The 9,243-nt window shown below is 42.7% G+C and overlaps 1 long non-coding RNA gene across 1 annotated transcript; it reads right to left on the reverse strand.

The window, feature by feature from the left end:
• Positions 1–2,091: 2,091 nt before the first annotated feature.
• On the reverse strand, positions 2,092–7,163 carry LOC141727203 (uncharacterized). Its single transcript, XR_012578249.1, has 3 exons — positions 7,118–7,163; positions 4,730–4,895; positions 2,092–3,617 (listed from the first exon to the last, which is right to left on the reverse strand). It is a non-coding gene; the product is annotated as an uncharacterized LOC141727203 (long non-coding RNA).
• Between the last annotated feature and the right edge of the window lie 2,080 nt (positions 7,164–9,243).

Below are 9,243 nucleotides of genomic sequence, written 5' to 3' on the forward strand. Positions count from 1 at the left end.
TATACTGGTAATGAATAATGCTGTTGTTATTTTGCTGCTACCAGTGAGTTGGTGTGATGCCTTTCACCTGCAAAGGCTGGCAAGGTCTTTGAGTGTGTCTTCTTCCACTTGAAGACTGTGGCACACAAGACCTGATGGTGGGTCACTGTGATCACAGGAATGATTAACAAATGTGTCTGGGCTGGTAAAATCAGTGTCAGTAATCATCTGTGAACCAAAGCACCTGCCAAACCCAGGTTCTTCTGGAGCAGGGTGCCACATTCACCCTATGTGCTATTCACAGAGCTTCCCAGACCCTCAGGCTCTCCAAGGCACGAGGATATATATCTTGTGGCTTTTGGCTATGTGGAGATTTATAAACTGTAGGGTCAGCAAACTTGATGTCTTGTCCCTGCAGTATAGAGGTTCTTTTGCCAAGAGCCTGTACTCAGTTCCAGCTAAATATTTTGATTTATTCTGATTCTGATATTTCATTGATTCTGATGACTAGCCCCATGAGCCATGTGTAGAGGAGATGTCTGACTGTTACTGGGTGAATTACCTTATCAATATTAATGTGTGCTAAGAATGTTCATAAAATTAAAACTTCTCCTTATCCACGTTCAATACTCCATTCTTAGTCTTGTTCTTTGTATTTCTCTTCTATTAAGTAAAAAATTTGTATTCTATATAAATGAAAACCATTAACAACCCATCAAACTGGCACAATTAAGTGATTTCTCTTTCTTTAAGGGCTCTTCCCGCAGCCTTTACAACTGAAAAATTATAGTGGCGTGTTTTGAGGGTGAACTTTCATTCAGTGTAATTTCTCTCAGCTCTTTTCATAATATAGATAATGAAATAAATTACAGAGAGAAGCACTACAAAATTAGCTTAACTCTGATGGCACAAGGTCTGCAGTGAACACAAACTTTTTGTTACTGCCCTAGATTGAGCTTTATTGCTCTAGTTTGAACTAGCTTCTTTTGTGTCACTTTGAAACTGGAAATTATTTTACTCACATGGGCTCCAAGCATAAGAAATTCACTTGAACTCTTTTAATACTTATTAGGTCATTCCAGTGCAATCTAAATTTAGTTGATAATCACTAGCATGGCACTGTGTTGAGAACTCACTTAGCGATTTTTTTGCTGTGTTTATCTGAAAGTTGCTTCTCTTGAAGGAGATCTTGATCATATTTATACTTTCTCAGCTTGAAGTAGGTGTAGGTATGGACCAAAACTCCGTTGCCTCATGGCTCTGTCTTCCATTGCAAAGTTATGATAAGAATTTTGCAAAAGCTCAAAAATATTGTGGAGAAAGGAGCAGAAAAGGTGTCTGGCAGCACATGAACAAGAAACAAGTTTTAAAACCTCTCAAGGCAAATATTTTCTTTGAGTCGCCTGGGTTGCACCTTGTTTTGGTCAACTCTTTCTTCTGGCTCCTGTACCCTCCAAGAAGTGTCTCCTGAGTCAGCAAAACATTAAAACTACCTGGCATTTCTGCTGCCAGCCCAAAATAGTGTTGGCAAACAGGCCTTTACACTCTCCTTTTACTTCAACGCAGTTGGTAGGGAGCGGGCAGTGGGCAATGCAAGGGCATTTAATTATCATGGCCGGCAATCCTTGGTCATGAGTCAGAATCCCAAAGTCTCTCTGAGCCTTTACCCCAGTGTCATCTGATGTGTCAGAATGGTTATATGAGGTCAGATTACTCCTTCTTCTCTGTAAAGACAGGAGGAGGCACCTGGCACTGCAGGCCAAATCTGTTGTCTGATGTCACAGATTTTCCTCACTCACTGGTCTGACTCATGGCACCTTCATGAGTTCTTACTGATCTTTTGTTTCTTGCTTTTATTGTTTAATTCTTTGGTGCTTCTTTTCCTACATTTAATCCAATTTAACCTCATTCCCTTAATATCAGGGGCTCAGGAAAGGTCAGTCCTATTTTATTTATTTATTATTTTCTTTTTGTGTTGGTTTGCGACAATTATTTCCAAGCATGAGATGGTTAAGGAATGCCTACAAATCATGTGGGCTGCAGAGAATAAAAAAAAGGAGAAAAAGAAAAAAAGAGGAAATAAGAAGAAGTAAATATAGTGTAGTTTATTGGTGAACCATTTAGTTTATTAACAGTAGGTCATGAATTAAAAACAAAAACCACTGGATTAGTAGACAGAGACAGCTTCTCTTCTCTGTCTTTTCTATCTGTAACTAGTATGGCTACACCCAGGAAAATTTCTTTCTGTAGCCTAGTAGTAGGCATGGGGAGCCCTTTGAACTGCATATTGTATATGAATGGTTCAACAGTGGGACTGCTGGGATGAGGCAGTCATGCTAGAGGGTTACTCTGTGTTCTAGTAACATATTCTTGCACATAGCTCCACTCCATAAAATAGAATCCCATCTATCTCTGAGGCTCCATGTGGCATGCAGGAATAAAGCAAAAAGCAGGTATTTATGTTCATCTCTCCATAGTAGAGTGTAGTTGAAGGCAGAAGAACTTCAGGGTTCAATGCTGCAAGTGCAAGGAAGTGGATGTCCCTTTAATTTGGACAATAGATGGCACCATTTGTTTCTTCTTAAAAACACCACCTTCTGCTGTGGTTTTGTAAAGCAGCAAGTCTGCAGGAGGAGTGTGACAACAGGGTCTGCACCACTTCCTAGCCAGCTCAGAATAGGAACCTTTCTTTGTTTTCTTTATTGCACCACAGGGGAAAGCAAGGGGGAAAGAGCCATAAATCTGTGTGGATCCACGGTGTGCTCTGGCTCTCACAAGGTAGAGAGTTGCTTGAGAGAGACACAAATAGGCTACTGTATTGAATTTGTGTGGCCAGGTTTTGGTAGTAGGGGGTGCTACAAGGGTGGCTTCTGTGACAAGCTGCTAAAAGCTTCCTCTGTATCTGGCAGAGCTAATCCCTGGCAGCTCCAAAGATGGATGTGCCATTGGCCAAGGCTGGGCCAATTAGAAATGGTGGTAATGCCTCTGGGAAAACAGATTATGAGAAAAAAAGGTTATTGCACTGATGTAATTGTGGCCAGAAAAGAGCAGAGTGAGAACATGTGAGAGGAATAACTCTGCAGATATCAAAAGTCACTGGAGAAAGAGGGGACGGAGGTGCTGCAAGCACTGGAGCTGAGGCTCCCCTGCAGATCATGGTGTAAATTACAGTGAAGTTCCTGCACCCCTGCAGCCCACGGAGATCCACAGGGATTCAGAGATCCACCTGTAGCTGGTGGAGGAGCCCCATGCTGGAGCAGGCGGGTGCCTGAGAGGAGGCTGTGGCACCGTGGGGAGCCTGTGCTGGAGCAGGCTCCTAACAGGGACCTGCAGACTTACCAAAAGAGCAGGTTTCCTGGTAGGGCTTGTAAATCCATGGGAAACACACACAAGAAAATCCTCTCCTTGAAGGACTTCACCCATGGAAGAGTGACCCATGATGGAGCAGTTTGTGGAGGACTGTTGCCCATGGGATGGACACGAATTGGAAAAGTTTGTGGAGAACTCCTGTGGTAGGGTTCCCACACCAGAAAAGGGGAAGAACTACTCTCCCTGAGCAGTGGGAGAAGCAACTGTGATGAACAGGCTGTAATCCTTGTTTCTCGTTTCCTTGTGCTGCCAGGGCAGAGGAGGTAGAGCTGACAAGGAGGAGTGGTAGGAGAAAGGTGTTTTTAAGATTTATTTTACTTCTCATTTTCCTGCTCTGAATTTGTTACTAATAAAATCAGTTAATATCTCCAGTTAATGCCTGTTTTGCCCATGATGGTATTTGTGAGTGGTCTCTCCCTGCCCTTATCTCGACCCAGGAACCTTTATTTTATTTTCTCTGCCCTGTCCATTTGCAAAGGGGAGTGACAGAGAAGTTTTGGTGTGTGCCTGGAATCCAGACAGGATTAACCCACTAGAGCTGCCAAGGCAGGGTGCCTCATTTGGTAGCCCAGTGGTCTGTTTCCTGCTGACCTCATGGCCAGCAAAGATCAAACTGAATTTTCCTATATTTCCCCTCATTCTTCCAGGCTTAATTGTCCCTAGAAAACTAGGAGTTTTGATAGTGCCCTGTTGCACCTTGATGAAGATCTGCACACCCAAAAAGAGCATGTGCTATTTCACTGACTTGGCCAGGGTGGAGGGATAGCTATGATTGGCTCCCTTTAATGACACATCTAATGAGGCTGTCTCCTAAGCCTGGCTCCTACCAAAAAACCTCCTGTTCTCAACAATTACTGGTCAATCAAATGTAACACACATCTAATTTCTGTTCATTCACACCAGTGGGCTCTTGGTGAGCTCTTGTATCTTTAATTTGTTGCACAATTAAATGTAATGAGAGAGATCAATAGATGACATGCCCATTATTTAGTTCAGAAAATGTTTCTTAAATTAGGTGATTCAGTTCAAATCAGGTACAAGTGTAAGTAGCTCTAAAAGGAATCTGTGGTTGGGTAAACTCTGCTTCCACTTACAAATGTGTATATCACTCACACAGAGGCCTGATCTTATGTCAATTCTAATGTAAGTTCTTATATGTTCTTATCTTAGGAATCTTTATAACCTTGTTAACAACCTCCTGGGAGGACCTCAATCAGTCACAGCCTTGTTGTCTACTCAAAGTCTGTAGTGTCTTGTACAATTCTCTATTTTAAGTGCTACATTTCTTCCTCACAGTGCCTGTGCAATCCTTCATGAATTCTTAGACATGCTTCCTGTAATGATTTGAATGTCTGTGCACATTTACTGGAAGTTGACTTACCTCTGGACAAACAGTCTTAATGAGTTGAAATTATTTTTAAGGCATTTATGAAATTCTGGGGACAGATTGTCTTGTTGTTCTTCGAGAGTTGATGATTCCCAGATTGCTTGGGAGCTGCAATTTTGAGGACTTCTGTATTAAGTCAACAGAGTCTCCAATGAAGTCTCTAAAGAGCAGCAGAGGAAGGGTTTGTTTTCAGAAGAGCTGTACAATCTCAACAAAAATATACAACATGAACCACAAGCCAAGCCTGCTGAAGCATCTGTGTGACAACAGAGTTAAATCGGCACAAAAGGTTTCACAGAACAGGTAGGACAGCAAAACAGAAAAAAGAACTCAGAGCCCAGAATTATGAACATTGCCTGAGACTCAACTCATACTAATGCTCCAGGCACATTTCAGAACAGTCATGTCTAGGCTGTAGCTTTGTCAGGAGCTATAGATTGGGTCTTTCTTTGGTCCATACTGAGATTGCATCAGAAAGGACTGACCCCTTAATACTGAAAGGTTATAGATATAAGAATCTGACCTGCTGAAGTGACTTCTAAATGTGACTTACAGATTCTGCAGTATTATTACATTTACTCAGCAGCTCTGACAGCTCAAGACTGAAAGACATATTATCATATGGATAATATGAAAACAAAGCAACAGGCACAGTTTTATTTTTGCTGAACAGTTTTGTTCGGTACATGATAAATTACTGTAGCAAGTTCTATTCTTTCTCCAGCCTGACTTTGTCTAAGTCTTTGCATGGATTTTACTTTGTTGTATATTTATGGGCAATATGTCCCTAAAAAGCTGTTACTTGTCAAGTGTTTCCTTTTAGTAAATATTTTGATTACAGCTGTGCTAGAACCACTCTGTTGCCAGTCTTTTAGGTCTGAAGTGCTGGTATGAAGGTGCCTTGTCTACATCAGATGCTAAGTCTTGGCTGCAGCCTGTGTTACCCAGACACTGACCTTAATGTTTAGAGTTTTCTACTGATCTTAATTTGATTGCATATTGTTATCCTTAGAATGAACAGGGAAGACAGACCAGAAAAATGAGTGTAGATATGCTTATGCAGCAATTATTTGTACAGCAGATTATGTTGCTAGTATCTTTGTTGCCTTTACATTATGGGTTTTCTACAAAGAAGAGATTGAGTTAAGTAGGGAAGTTTTGCTACAGCTAATGCACAAGTGGAAAAAGATAATATCTCTTGGTGCGTTTGTTTATGGTCAATTCTCATTTACATCAGTTGGATTATCTGAGTGGTGGATTTGTCAGTTTCGTGGTGGAGGATTTGCTATCCTAGGATAGTACACGGATTCATGACCAGGGCTGTTTTGCTTTCAGAGTGAATTTATCACTGGAAGCAATGCAGCAGCTCTTCTGGAGCAGCTGGCTTCAAACTACAATAGCTTGGGCAGATTTGCAAGCTGTTTCCAAGACTTGGTTGTCAGGGAGTCCAGTGCTGGCTCCTTCTGTATTTCACAATAGCTCCAGCTCATGAAACTGATGAACTCCAGCAGCCAAAATGGACCAGGCCCCTTTATGAAATGACTGTTTTTGTACCACTTCCCAGGCAATGGTCCTCGTCCAGGAGGATGATTCATTAGACTGCAGTGTCATATGAGTACATAGATGCTGGTCAGTCTAGTGGATCACCTAGATGAGGAGCAGTTCCTGTGGGAACATTATGGCAGGCATGCAAGGCTGTGTTTGAGCCAAGGTCCGTTTGTCTCTGACAGATGAATACTGCTGATGATGAAGTGGGAGGCAGGATGCAGGAGGCAAACACCTTTGAACAAACTAGCTTCTGTCACTCTAGCATGCCTTAAAATAGATGCAAGCCTGCCAATGGGTTTTGTTGTTAGCAAGCAAGCCTTCTGTCTGCTCACTGGCAGAGCAGTGGGCTGTCTCTACTACTCCCTTGCTTGTGCTATTTTCATACTGTGCCAGCATTTATGTACTAACTTACAGTTTTCCTTTTCCTTCATATTTTTTGTCAAGTACACTGAGATCCACAACTAAACAGTATTATAGATTCTATCCCTCTCCCCCCTCTCTTCTCAGTCAGTTACTTTTTAATACTCCTCTAAATCTTTCATACCATTCCTCAGTTGTTTTTCCATCCTTAGTGCATTTTCTTTAATAGGATAGCCTTTTTTAATTTTTTAATTTTTTTAATATAGGTGATGACTATTTCATGAGATGATCTCTTTTCTCATTCCCTTTCCAGCAAATATCTCAAGCCTCTCCCTGTCATGGGTAAGCTATGATTGTAGTTGGAAGGTTAGCTGATCTATGAATCCTTGGCTAAGGTCAGGGAATTAACTGCAAGCTCAGCTTTCTGTTACTGAAACACATTTCAGTATTTAAACACTTAAAGAGCATTCTTACCTTCTTTTGCCAAAATCAACACCTGTACAGCAAGGGATGGATCCTGAAAGAGTGAGATGGAGGTCAGTATTTTCTTAATATAATTGCTAATTAATTATTATTTAATGTTTTCACATTCTAAACAAAATATAGCACCATGTTTTCTGAGGCAGTGTGCACGAAAGGAGAATTACACACCACACTACTGAATATAGAAGGGATACACTTTTCCTGCTCCAAAGTATTGTCTCCCTCACTGATTTCTTCATCAGCTCTTGTAGCTGAAGTCTGATAACGCTCACTACTGCAGGAAATCCATACAGACATATGGCAAAAACTATGCAAATTGGTGGGTAGTTTTATCAGAAAATAAAAATGTATTAGAAAAATTGGATGTGGTGATCATACTATTTTTTGCTGATATTTGTGAAGACTAAGATGACTGAAGAGCGAGGATATGTGATGCAGGGTCCTTCAGGCATGTCACCATACCTTGAAACACACTGCATCAAAAAAGATCTAAGTGAATCCTGATACTATCTCGTTCAGACTTGAAGACAAAATTGAACATTTAAGCTCACAGATCATGACTTTCCCATCCCAATAGATGTGATTTCAGCAAGGCCACTGAAAGCACAGGAATGTAAAACTAGTATCTGAAGCTTCAGCCAAACCCAGATGATGTAGTTAATGGTTATTGTTACTGGCAGGGATGAAAAATGAGCAGAAATTGTTGAAAAAGCTTGGTTAAAAAAAAAAAACCTTAAAAACATGAAACTATTTAAATTGAAAAGCTGAATTTCAAAGAAAAAAATTTAAAGCAGTTTTGAAAAACATTTCTGATGAAAACCTTTGTTTTCTTTTTAAATAGCCTCCTTCCTTCTTCCTTCCTTCCTTCTCTTCCTTCCTTCCTTCCTTCCTTCCTTCCTTCCTTCCTTCCTTCCTTCCTTCCTTCCTTCCTTCCTTCCTTCCTTCCTTCCTTCCTTCCTTCCTTCCTTCCTTCCTTCCTTCCTTCCTTCCTTCCTTCCTTCCTTCCTTCCTTCCTTCCTTCCTTCCTTCCTTCCGCCACTTCCTTCCTTCCGCCACTCTCCTTCCTTCCTTCCGCCACTTCCTTCCTTCCTTCCGCCACTTCCTTCCGCCACTTCCTTCCGCCACTCTCCTTCCTTCCTTCCGCCACTTCCTTCCGCCACTTCCTTTCCGCCACTTCCTCCTTCCTTCCGCCACTTCCTTCCGCCACTCTTACCTTCCTTCCGCCACTTCCTCCCGCCACTTCCTTCCTTCCGCCACTTCCTTCTTCCTTCCTTCCGCCACTTCCTTCCTTCTTCCGCCACTTCCTTCGCCACTCTCCTTCCTTCCTTCCGCCACTTCCTCCTTCCGCCACTTCCTTCCGCCACTTCCTTCCTTCCTTCCTTCCTTCCTTCCGCCACTCCTTCCTTCCTTCCTTCCTTCCTTCCTTCTCCTTCCTTCCTTTCCTTCTTCCTTTCCTTCCTTCCTTCCTTCCTTCCTTCCTTCCTTCCTTCCTTCCTTCCTTCCTTCCTTCCTTCCTTCCTTCCTTCTCCTCCTCTTCCTTCCGCCCACTTCCGCCACTTCCGCCACTTCCGCCACTTCGCCTCCTTCCGCACTTCCTTCCTTCCGCCACTTCCTTCCTTCCGCCACTTCCTTCCTTCCGCCACTTCCTTCCTTCCTTCCGCCCACTTCCTTCCTTCCGCCACTTCCTTCCTTCCGCCACTTCCTTCCTTCCTTCCGCCACTTCCTCCTTCCTTCCGCCACTTCTCCTTCCTTCCGCCACTTCCTTCCCTTCCGCCAATTCTTCCTTCCTTCCGCCACTTCCTTCCTTCCTTCCGCCACTTCCTTCCTTCCTTCCTTCCTTCCTTCCTTCCTTTCCTTCCTTCCTTCCTTCCTTCCTTCCTTCCTTCCTTCCTTCCTTCCTTCCTTCCTTCCTTCCTTCCGCACTTATCTTCCTTCCTTCCTTCCTTCCTTCCTTCCTTCCTTCCTTCCTTCCTTCCTGTTCCTTCCTTCCTTCCTTCCTCCTTCCTTCCTTCCTTCCTTCCTTCCTTCCTTCCTTCCTTCCTTCCTTCCTTCCTTCCTTCCTTCCTTCCTTCCTTCCTTCCTTCCTTCCTCGCCACTCTCCTTCCGCCACTTCCTTC

The sequence above is a fragment of the Zonotrichia albicollis genome, chromosome Z (genome assembly GCF_047830755.1).
Source record: "Zonotrichia albicollis isolate bZonAlb1 chromosome Z, bZonAlb1.hap1, whole genome shotgun sequence".
In the NCBI taxonomy this organism is placed as follows: Eukaryota; Metazoa; Chordata; class Aves; order Passeriformes; family Passerellidae; genus Zonotrichia; species Zonotrichia albicollis.